This window comes from Trachypithecus francoisi, unplaced genomic scaffold (genome assembly GCF_009764315.1).
Source record: "Trachypithecus francoisi isolate TF-2019V2 unplaced genomic scaffold, Tfra_2.0 Lachesis_group5, whole genome shotgun sequence".
Taxonomy (NCBI): Eukaryota; Metazoa; Chordata; class Mammalia; order Primates; family Cercopithecidae; genus Trachypithecus; species Trachypithecus francoisi.
Window position 1 is genome coordinate 98,836,427 of NW_022681470.1, and position 12,395 is coordinate 98,848,821.

The 12,395-nt window shown below is 41.5% G+C and overlaps 1 protein-coding gene across 2 annotated transcripts in view; it reads right to left on the minus strand.

The window, feature by feature from the left end:
- The window catches only part of VPS45 (vacuolar protein sorting 45 homolog), an 82,408-nt gene that overhangs the window by 35,208 nt on the left and 34,805 nt on the right, over positions 1–12,395 (minus strand). The window lies entirely within an intron of this gene.

Here is a 12,395-nt window from a genome sequence, read left to right on the forward strand (position 1 = left end):
GTGCTTCTAGGAACTCCATCTTTTCTTGAAATATTTTTTCTGAATCCTTTGATAAACCAAGAAAAAGAAACCATGGAAACCAAAAAAACCATGAGTGTAGCCGATACTGGACATGTGAACACAGCTCAGTCACTAGCTTTACTTGAGTAGCACTGTGTTGTTTTACTGTTTCCTGTTTCAATCCTTATCAAAATGGCTTCATAACAAAATGAATGTTCCTCCTATCAGCTCCTTCTGTAGATATCACCAAGAAGGAGATCAAATTATTTTCAAAATCATTAACGTTTGTCCTGTTTTTCTTTTCTCATGCTATCAAAAGAAGATAAAATTAATCCTACTAGGCAAATAATTTTGTTAAATCACTCATTGGACACTAAAACTACATCAAGCAGAAGCGTCCATTTTTTTTTTTTTTTTTTTTTTTTGAGACGGAGTCTCGCTCTGTGGCCCAGGCTGGAGTGCAGTGGCCGGATCTCAGCTCACTGCAAGCTCCGCCTCCCGGGTTTACGCCATTCTCCTGACTCAGCCTCCCGAGTAGCTGGGACTACAGGCGCCCGCCACCTCGCCCGGCTATTTTTTTGTATTTTTTTTAGTAGAGACGGGGTTTCACCGTGTTAGCCAAGATGGTCTTGATCTCCTGACCTCGTGATCCGCCCGTCTTGGCCTCCCAAAGTGCTGGGATTACAGGCTTGAGCCACCGCGCCCGGCGGAAGCATCCATTTTGAATGTTACTGCACAAAACTAACCAGAAACATCTTTAATCAAGGAATATACATGCTTGTGTATAAATCTCAAAAAAACCCCTAACCCTACGTTTCCTTCCTGCTTGTCTCTCTCTTTCTAAAATACCTTGAAGGAATTAACTAAGAGAGTATTTGTTCTTGTGGGACCTCACTGGAACAGAATCAGCTATTGTGGCTATTTTTAAATGTTCAGATAGTTTCTAAATTGCAGAGATTCCCCAGTAAGTTATACAAGCCCAGGCGGTGGCTCATGCCTGTATGCATTTTGGGAGGCGGAGGTGGGTGGATCATTTGACGTCAGGAGTTCGAGACCAGCCTGGCCAACATGGTGAAACCGTCTCTACTAGAAATAAAAAATTTGCCGGGCGTAGTGGCAGGTGCCTGTAATCCCAGCTACTCGGGAGGCTGAGGCAGGAGAACTGCTTGAATCTGGGAGGTGAAGGTTGCAGCAAGCCAAGATCGTGCCACCATACTCCAGCCTGGGCAACAGAGTGAGACTCCATATTCAAAAACAAACAAACACACCCCCAAAAAACCTCCCTCCATAAAACAGTTATACAAGCTACCAGTGATGAAGAGGTTGTTATGGTAAAGTGTCAATTATGATAAGGGTCCCCAAACCCAGGCTGAGGACCAATACCAGTCTGTGATCTGTTAGGAATTGGTGGGGGCACAACAGGAGGTGAGCAGCGGGTATTAAGGCCTGAGCTCTGCCTCCTCGTAGATCAGTGGAGGCATCAGATTCTCATAGGAGTGTAAATCCTACTGTGAACTACGCATGGGAGGGATCTAGGTTGTGAGCTCCTTATGAAACTACTGCCTGATGATAGGTGAGGTAGAACAGTTTTATATTACTTGACTTGTCAGCAACATATGACTGAGGTGATCACTTGTTCCTCCTGGATACACTTTCTTCAATTGGTTTCCAGAAAATTTCATACTTGATTTTTTCCCTTGATACTTTTCAGTATCCTTTGATGGTCCCACTGCATCTCTGTGACCTCTTAATGGTGGAATACTCAGAGCCCAGACATCCGTCCTCCCTTCTTCTTAACCTAAACTCATTCCTTCCATCTGCTCCATTTAGTATAGTGGCCACTTGTCACTTATGGCTATTTAAATTTAAATTAACCAAAATGAAATTAAATTCCCCAGTAGCACTAGACACATTTCAAGTGCTCAACAGCCACACTGACAAGTGGTTACATTACTAATTACCAGAGAAACAGCATATTTCCTTCCCTTGATAAGCACACCCAGTTTTTTGGTTGTAAATACATCTATCTGCTGATGGCTCCCAAATCTCCATCTCCAGCCCAGACCTTTCTTCTAAATTCCACTTAAATATCTGTCTACTTGACATTTCCATTTGGATGTTTAATTATTTCTCAACTCAACATGTTTTAAATCCCCAATCTTCCCTCAGCCTGTTCTACCTATAGCTTTCCCTATCTTACTTGATGGTCACTTTAGCCTTCTAGTTGCTTGGGCCAAAAACTTTGGACTCATCCTAACTCTTCCTTTGGGGCAGAAATGAAGTTGGGGACATAGTGAGAGAAAGAGGGAGAAGCATAAGCCAGCTCACAGAAGACCTCAAATCTCATAGGTCATAGGGGAATCACTGAAAGGTTTTCACAGGTTATCAGGATCAAATTTGCTTTCTATTTTGAGATGGAGTCTCTCTCTGCCACCCAGGCTGGAGTGCAGTGGTGCGATCTCAGTTCACTGCAACCTCCGCCTCCTGGGTTCAAGTGATTCTCCTGCCTCAGCCTCCTAAGTAGCTGGGAATACAGGCACGTGCCACCATGCCAGACTAAATTTTGTATTTTTCAGTAGAGACAGGATTTCATCATGTTGGCCAGGCTGGGGATCTTGAACTCCTGACCTCAGGTGATCCGCCCACCTTGGCCTCCCAAAGTGCTAGGATTACAGGTGTGAGCCACCGTGCCCAGCCAAATTTGCTTTTTTGAAGGATAGTTTTGGCAGCTGTGCAAGAATGAATTGGGTGTAACTGTTGGGAAAAGTTGGAGAATAAAAGGTTAGTGTAAGACTTCTGGGAAGATATGATGAAACCTAGAACTAAAGACATCCTAGAAAGGGTAAAGAGGAGGTACTGGATGTCCAGTCACAAAAAATACATAATCTTCAGTATTTGGTCAATGACTGAATGTGGAGGATAGGGGTAAAGGGGGAGTCCATAACTGTTTTCTGGTTTCGGTAACTAGGTGTAGTGGTTTAGATTTTAGAAAAAGGACATTTACTGAGCATAAGACAAAAACACGTTGTGTTTTAGATACCTGTGGAATATTTTAATGGAGATGCCCACTAGACATCTGCATATTCAGGCCTAGTGCTTTCCCTGAATATGTGGTAGCTAAAGCCATGGGAATAGATGAGTGTTATCTAGGGAGATCATGTAGAATGAGAAGAGAACCAAAAGACAGACTTTTTTGGTGAGTCCCTAACAACCGCAAAACAAGTAAAAAGAGTAGCCAGCATTAGCAACTGAGAAGGACATTTTCAGAAAGGTAGGAGGAGAACCAGAAGGGAGAGGTTGAGGGCCAACTGAGTCTTAAGAAGAAAAGAATGGTTAATAGTGTGAAATGATGCAGTGGGGAAAGTAAGGTGAGAATTGAGAGTTCGCTGGATTTACTACTGTGATTTTGCAAGAAATGTTTCAGTGTGTTGTAGTGGAGTAAGAGTTGACAAACAGAAGACAGTAACTGCGGACTTCTTTATCCAAGAAGCTTGGCTATGAAGGGAAGGACATAACTTACAGGAAAATCTAGGACCAAAGGCTTTAAATTTATTATTTAACAAAAGAAAATTAGTATGATTATAACCTGTGGAAAAGAAGTCGGCAGAGAAGAGGCTGAAAATAATGGGGTGATGGGGAGAAGAGAGCCAGAGAGCAAGAGAGAGAAAGAAAATAACAAAGGCTTCAGAAGAGCTGGTAGGAAGGTAAAACCAGAGTGGTGGCATCTGACTTTCTGACTGGTATAAGATGATATCTCAGTGTGGTTTTCATTTGCATTTCTCTGATGATCAGTAATGCTGAGCATTTTTTCAAGTGTTTTTTGGCCACTTGTAATTCTTTTGAGAAATGTCTTTTCATGTCCTTTGCCCAGTTTTTAATGGTTTTTTTTTTTTTAATTAAGTTGCTTGTAGGATGTGGATATTAGTCCTTTGTTGGAGGCATTATTTGTAGGTTGTCTGTTTATTCTGTTGGTTATTTCTTTTGCTGTGCAGAAGCCCTTTAGTTTAATTAAGTCCTATTTGTCTACTTTTGTTTTTGTTGCATGTGCTTTTGGGATCTTTTTCATAAATGTTTTGCCTAGGCCAATGTCCAGAGATATTTTTCCTAGGTTTTCATCTAGGACTTTTATAGTTTCAGGTCTTATATTTAAGCCTTTAATCTATCTTGAGTTAATTTTTGTATATGGTTAAGAGATAGGGGTCCAATTTCATTTTTCTGCATATAGCTGGCCAATTTTCCCAGCACAATTTATCGAATGGGGTGTCCTTCCCCCATTGTTTATTTTTGTCGACTTTATTGAAGATCAGTTGGTTGTAGGTATGTGGCTTCATTTCTGGGTTCTTTATTCTGTTCCATTGATCTATGTGTCTGTTTTTGTACCAGTACCATGCTTTTTTAGTTACTGTAGCCTTATAGTATAATTTGAAGTCAGGCAATGTGACTCTGGATTTGTTTTTTGCTTAAAGCACCTTGGCTATTCAGTCTTTCTTCTGGTTCCATATCAACTTTAGGATTCTAATTCTGTGAAGAATGATGTTGGTAATTTGATAGGAATTGTGTTGAATCTGTAGATTGCACTGGGTAATATGATCATTTTAATATCGATTCTTCCAATCCATGAGCATGGGATGTTTTTCTTTTTTTTTTTTTTTTTTTTTTTTTTTGAGACGGAGTCTTGCTCTGTCGCCCAGGCTGGAGTGCAGTGGCCGGATCTCAGCTCACTGCAAGCTCCACCTCCCGGGTTTATGCCATTCTCTCGCCTCAGCCTCCCGAGTAGCTGGGACTACAGGCGCCCGCCATCTCGCCCGGCTAATTTTTTGTATTTTTTTAGTAGAGACGGGGTTTCACCGTGTTAGCCAGGATGGTCTCGATCTCCTGACCTCGTGATCCACCCGTCTCGGCCTCCCAAAGTGCTGGGATTACAGGCTTGAGCCACCGCGCCCGGCCGGGATGTTTTTCCATTTGTTTGTGTCATCTATGATTTCTTTCATCAATGTTAAGTACTTCTCCTTGTAGAGGTCTTTCACCTCCTTGGTTAAATATATTCCTAAGTATTTTGTGTATGTGTCTATTGTAAATGGGACTGCACTCTTACTTTGATTCTCAGCTTGAATGTTATTGGTGCATAAAAATGTTACTAATTTTTGTATGTTGATTTTGTATCCAGAGACTTTAATGAAGTCACTTATCAAGTTAGGGATCTTCTAGAGGGATCTTTAGGGTTTTCTAAGTATATAATCCTACTGAATGTGAACAGAGATAATCTGACTTCCTCTTTTCCAATTTGGATGTCTTACATTTCTATTGCCTGACTGCTCTAGGTAGGGCTTTCAGTATGTTGAATAGGACCAGTGAGAGTGGACATCCTCATCTTGTTCCAGTTCTTAGGGAAAATGCTTCCAACTTTTCCCCATTCAGTATGATGTTAGCTGTGGGTTTGTCATATATGGCTCTTACTATTTTGGTTTATTAAAAAGTCAAAAAACAACAGATGTTGGCATGGATGTGGAGAAAAGGGAATGCTCATATACTGTTGGTGGGAATATAAACTTATATTCAACCTCTGTGGAAAACATGGAGTTAGCTCAAAGAACTAAAAACAGAACTAGCAATCAAGCTACAGGGAGGGGAGCAAATGCACAGGGTACGTCCTTGCTCATGTCCCCTCTTCCTCCTTAAAAACAACAACAAAAGGCTGGGCCTGGTGGCTTATGCTTGTAATTCCAGCACTGTGGGAGGCCAAGGCAGGTGGATTGCTTGAGCCAAGGAGCTTGAGATCCACTTGGGCAACATTGTGAGACCCCCAACTCTGCAAAAAATTTTTTTTTAAAATTAGCCCAGTGTGGTGGCATTCCCCTATAGTCTCAGCTACTTGGCGAGGCCGGGGGCAGGTAGATGGCACTGAGATGGGAGGATCATTTGAGCCTGGGAAGTCGAGGTTGCAGTGAGCTGTGACTGTGCCACTGCACTCCATCCAGCCTGGGCAAGAGAATGAGATGCTGTCTCAAGAAAGGAAAAACAAAAAACAAAAACAACTTACCATTCGACCCAGAAATCCCACTACTGGGTATCTACCCAAAGGAAAGGAAATCATTATATAAAAAGGACACATGCACTCATGTTTATCCCAGCACTATATACAATAGCAAAGCTACGGAACCAACTTAAGTATTCACCAACAGTGGACTGGATAAAGAAAATGTGGTATATATACACCATGGAATACTAAGCAGGCATAAAAAAGAATGATATCATGTCCTTTGCAGCAACATGGATGGAGCAAGAGGCCATTATCCTAAGTGAAATAACTCTGAAGCAGAAAAATCAAATATAGCATGTTCTCACTTATAAATGGGAGTTAAACACGGCAGGTACACATAGACAAAAGGATGAAGAGAAGAGACTATGGGGGATTCCAAAAGAGGGGAGGGAGGAAGGGAGATGACTGAAAAATTACCCAGATAGTTACAGACTATGTAAAAAGCAGGAAGATAAGAGGCAGTTAAAGTGTTCAGAAACAATAAAATACTCAAGGCTGAAAGGACATTATATTCACCAAAAAAATGAAAAATGTAGGAAAGTATATATATTTGCTCAAGATAAATTGCATAATGGATTACTCAAATAAATACATTTTATTTACTTAAGTAAATAAATGAATTGCACAGATTATTTTATTAAGAAGAAGGGAGGGAATCTTTCTCTTGCAGGAGTACAGTGACCATCTTGGTGACTAATGGGAAGAATCAGACAGTTAACACCTTTGTTTTGAGCTCCTGATCTGATAAGTCAATTTAAAAAGCGGTTGAGCAGACAAATGAGAGCATCATGGAAAACGATGTCGCTTCTCCATAGCTATCCTCTGACCATCACCTGCCTGGAGAATGTATCTGTCTCTTATGGAAAAGAAAGGCAAGAACCGGGAAGGAACAAATTCAAGTGGGTTTTAGCATAGCAAGAGAACACTGTCCTTCAGTCTGATCATTTCAGGGTGGCAGAGTATTTTTGTACTACTGGAGAGGAAAGAAAATGTCATGGGTGGTAAACTGTGGGTGTAGGTTATATAAATGTAAGGACAAAACCTAGATACAGGGATAGGCTCTTAGAGCTTGGCTCAATTGTATACCTCACAAAGATGACTATGTCACATTAGGTTATGAAAACATTAATAAATGTTTTCCTGAGCCTCCTCCTACTACTTATTCAAGCTGACTTAAGGAAGAACATCTATGAAAAACAATGTTTAAATACCCCTGACATTTTTCCTTTTCATTCCTTTTCCTAGTGAATTTTAAAAGTAGATGTTCTGATGAGGCCAATGGTAAAACATACAGCAAATCTTTTCCATATGATGGTTGAAGCTAAGTGGAATACACAAGTTCAATTCTTTGTATGCATCTTCCTATGCTCTATAATTCACCATAGCAACCAAAGCATTAATTAATGCAGACAGCAAACATTAGAAAACAGCAGCTAGCTCATGCTGTATAGAGATATACAAGGATAATCAAGGATAATATCTTATTTTGTTAAAAAATAAAAAATTAACAAATAGGATTTCTGGAAATCATTATTTCTTTCAAAAATTTTTATCTTAAGTTTGGGGGTACATGTGAAAGTTTGTTACATAAGCACATGTCACGGCGGTTTGTCATACATATTATTACATCACCCAGTTATTAAACTCAGGACCCAATAGTTATCTTTTCTGTTCCTCTCCCTCCTTTCACCCTTCCTGCTCAAGTAGACCCCAGTGTCTGCTGTTTCCTTCTTTGTGTTCCTTAGTTCTTATCATTTAGCTCCAACTTGTGAGAACATGCAGTATTTGGTTTTCTCTTCCTGCATTAGTTTGCTAAGGGTGATAGCCTCCAGCTCCATCCATGTTCCCACAAAAGGCATAATCTCATTTTTTTAATGGCTGCCTAATATTCCATGGTGTATATGCACATTTTCTTTAACCAGTCTGTCATTGGTGGGCATTTAGGTTGATTCCATGTCTTAGCTATTGTGCACAGTGCTGCAATGAACATTCGTGTGCATGTGTCTTTTTTTTTTTTTGAGACAGAGTTTCGCTCATTGCCCAGGCTGGAATACAACGGTACAATCTTGGCTCACTGCAACCTCTGTCTCCCAGGTTCAAGCAGTTCTTCTGCCTCAGCCTCCCAAGCAGCTGAGATTACAGGCCTGCACCACTATGCCCCTGCTAATTCTGTATTTTTAGTAGAGATGAGATTTCATTACGTTGGTCAGGCTGGTCTTAAACTCCTGACCTCAGGTGATCCACCCACTTCGGCCTCCCAAAGTGCTGGGATTACAGGCATGAGCCACCCCACCTGGCCATGCATGTGTCTTTTTTTTTTTTTTTGAGAGGAAGTCTCACTCTGTCACCCAGGCTGGAGTGCAGTGGAGTGATCTCGGCTCATCAAAATTTCCGCCTCCTGGGTTCAAGTAATTCTGCTGCCTCAGCCTCCCAAGTAGCTGGGATTACAGGCAGTTGCCATCATGCCTGGCTAATTGTTTTTATTTTTAGTAGAGACCAGGTTTCACCATGTTGGCCAGGCTGGTTTCGAACTACTGACCTCAGGTGATCCACCTGCCTCAGCCTCCCAAAGTGCTGGGATTACAGGCGTGAGTCACCGCATCCAGCTGCATGTGTCTTTATGGTAGAATTTGAGTTATATTCCTCTGGTATACACCCAGTAATGGGATTGCTGGGTCAAATGGTAGTTGTGTTTTTAAATCTTTGAGGAACTGCCATACTGCTTTGCTTTCCACAATGGTTGAACTAATTTACACACCCACCAACAAGGTATAAGGGTTCTCTTTTCTCTGCAACCTCGCCAGGATCTGTTATTTTTGACTTTTTTTTTTTTCCCCGAGGTAGAGTCTTGCTCTGTCGCCCAGAGCTGGAGTGAAATGCTGTAATCTTGGCTCACTGCAACCTTCGGTTCCCGGGTTCAAGCCATTCTCCTGCCTCAGCCTCCCGAGTAGCTGAGATTACAGGCACATGCCACCAGGCCCGGCTAATTTTTGTATTTTTAGTAGAGAAGGGGTTTCACCATGTTGGCCAGGCTGGTCTCGAACTCTTGACCTTGTGATCCGCCCACCTTGGCCTCCCAAATTGCTGGGATTACAGGCGTGCTCCACCACGCCCAGCCTATTTTTTGACTTTTTAATAACAGCCATTCTGACTGGTGTGAGATAGTATCTCACCATGGTTTTGATTTGCATTTCTCTAATGATCAGTGATATTGAGCTTTTTTTCATAGGCTTGTTGGCTGCATGTATGTCTTCTTTTGAGAAGCAGCTGTTCATGTCCTTTGCCCACTTTTTTTTTTTTTCATGACAGGGTTTCACTCTTGTTGCCCAGGCTGGAGTGCAATGGCACAATCTTGGCTCATAGCAGCCTCCACCTCCCAGGTTCAAGCGACTCTCCTGCCTCAGCCTTCCGTGGCACGATTACAGGTGCCAGCCACCACTCCTGGCTAATTTTTTGTATTTTTAGTAGAGATGGGGTTTCACCATGTTGGCTAGGCTGGTCTTGAATTCCTGACCTTAGGTGATTCACCTGCCTTGGCTTCCCACATTTTAATGGGGTTGTTTTTCTCTTGTAAATTTGTTTAAGTTCTTTATAGATGCTGGATATTAGACCTTTCTCAGATGCATAGTTTGCAAATATTTTCTCCCATTCTGTAGACTGTCTGTTTACACTGTTGATAGTTTCTTTAGCTGTACAATAGCTCTTAAGTTTAATTAGATCCCATTTGTCAATTTTTGCTTTTGTTGTGATTGCTTTTGGCGTCTTTGACATGAAATCTTAGCCTGTTCCTAGGTCCAGAATGGTATTACCTAGTTTGTCTTCCAGGGTTTTTATAGTTTTGGGTTTTACATTTGTCTTTAATCAATCTTGAGTTGAAATTTTTGAATATGGTATAAGGAAGGGGTCCAGCTTCAGTCTTTTGCATATGGCTAGTTATCCCAGCAACATTTATTGAATGAGTCTTTTCCTCATTGCTTGTTTTTGTCAGCTTTGTCAAAGATCAGATGGTCGTAGATGTGAGGCCTTACTTCTGGGATCTCTATTTTGTTCCACTCGTCTATGTGCCTGTTTTTGTACCCATACCATGCTGCTTTGGTCACTGTAGCCTTGTAGTACAGTTGGAAGTTGGGTAACGTGATTCTTCCAGCTTTGTTCTTTTTGCTTAGGATTGCCTTGGCTATGTGGGCTCTTTTTTGGTTCCACATGAATTTTAAAATAATTTTTTCTAGTTCTGTGAAGAATGTTGGTAGTTAGATAGGAATAGCATTGAATCTGTAAAGTGTTTTGGGCAGTATAGCCATTTTAATGATATTGATTCTTCCTATTCATGAGCATGGGATGTTTTTCCATTTGTTTGTGGCTTCTCTGATTTCTTTGAACAGTGTTTTATAATTCTCACTGTAGAGCTCTTTCACCTCCCTGTTTAGCTGTATTCCTAGGTATTTTATTTTTTTGGTGGCAGTTGTGAATGGGATTGCCTTTCTGATTCAGCTTTCAGCTTGGCTGTTGTTGTTGTATAGGAATGCTAGTGATTTTTGTACATTGACTTGTATCCTGCAACTTTGCTGAAGTTGTTTATCAGCTGAAGGAGCTTTGGAGCTGAGACTATGGGGTTTTCTAGATATAGAATCATGTCATCTAAAACATAGTTTGACTTCCTATCTTCCTACTTGGATGCACTTTATTTCTTTCTCTTGCCTGATTGCCCTCACTAGGACTTCCAATACTTTGTTGAATAGAAGTGGCGAGAGAGGGCATCCTTGTCTTGTGCCAGTTTTCAAGGGGAATGTTTCCAGCTTTTGCCCATTCAGTATGATGTTGGTTGTGGGTTTGTCATAGAAGGCTTTTTTTTTTTTTGAGATGGAGTCTCGCTCTGTCCCCCAGGCTGGAGTGCAGTGGCTTGATCTTGGGTCACTGCAAGCTTTGCCTCCCAGGTTCATGCCATTCTCCTGCCTTGGCCTCACCAGTAGCTGGGACTACAGCCACTCACCACCACACCTGGCTAAATTTTTGTATTTTTAGTAGAGACAGGATTTCTTTTTTTTTTTATTTTTTTATTTTTTTTATTTTTTTATTTTTAATTTTTATTTTTATTTTTATTTTTTTTGAGACGGAGTCTTGCTCTGCCGCCCAGGCTGGAGTGCAGTGGCCGGCTCTCAGCTCACTGCAAGCTCCGCCTCCCGGGTTCACGCCATTCTCCTGTCTCAGCCTCCCGAGTAGCTGGGACTACAGGCGCCCGCCTCGTCGCCCGGCTAGTTTTTTATATTTTTTAGTAGAGACGGGGTTTCACCATATTAGCCAGGATGGTCTCGATCTCCTGACCTCGTGATCCGCCCGTCTCGGCCTCCCAAAGTGCTGGGATTACAGGCTTGAGCCACCGCGCCCGGCTAGAGACAGGATTTCACCATGTTAGCCAGGATGGGCTTTATCTCCTGACCTCGTGATCCACTTGCCTCAGCCTTCCAGAGTGTTGGGAATAGATGGCTCTTATTATTTTGAGGTATGTTCCTTTAATACCAAGTTTGTCAAGTTTTTGTTTTTTTTTTTCTTTTTATGGAGTCTCACCTTGTTGCCCAGGCTGGAGTGCAGTGGCGCAATCTTAGCTCACTACAACCTCTGCCTCCGGGGTTCAGGCGATTTTCCTGCCTCAGCCTCCCGAGCAGCTAGGACCACAGGCGCCTGCCACCGCACCTGCCACCACACCCACCACCACACCCGGCTACTTTTTGTATTTTTTTAGTAGAGATGCAGTTTTACTACATTGGCCTTGAACTCCTGACCTTGTGATCTGCCCACCTCAGCCTCCCAAAGTGCTGGGATTACAGGCATGAGCCACATTGCCCGCCTTATTGAGAATTTTTAACATTATTTCTATATGTGGTTAAGTTAGGTGGAAACACAAACTTTCAAAAGGCAACATTTTATCTATTTTGTGGAGCATTACACTTATGGCTAAAATTGTAATTTTTGAACATATTTACAAATGATATAGTTCTTATGAGCATTTACTACAAAAAAAAGGTCAATGAAAAAGGACTGCTGCTTCACAGAAACAAAAAATAAGCTGTAGTGACAAGATTCTACTACATTTGTGTAAACATGAAAAGTACTTCCTTTTTGAATTGACTGATTCTGGAATGCATGATCATATAGCTCCATTTCCTCACCAAATGAAAAAGTTGCTTGCCTTTATCAGAGACAAGAGGCAATTCTAGAGTGAGAAAAAAAATTAGCTTGAAAAACAGGGTATGCAAGAATCCCATCTGCAGAATGATCAAATCCAATTTGTGGATATAGCTATACTGCCAAACAGCTTAAACACTAATTTAACAGCCAGGGCTAAAAAAATTTTCAC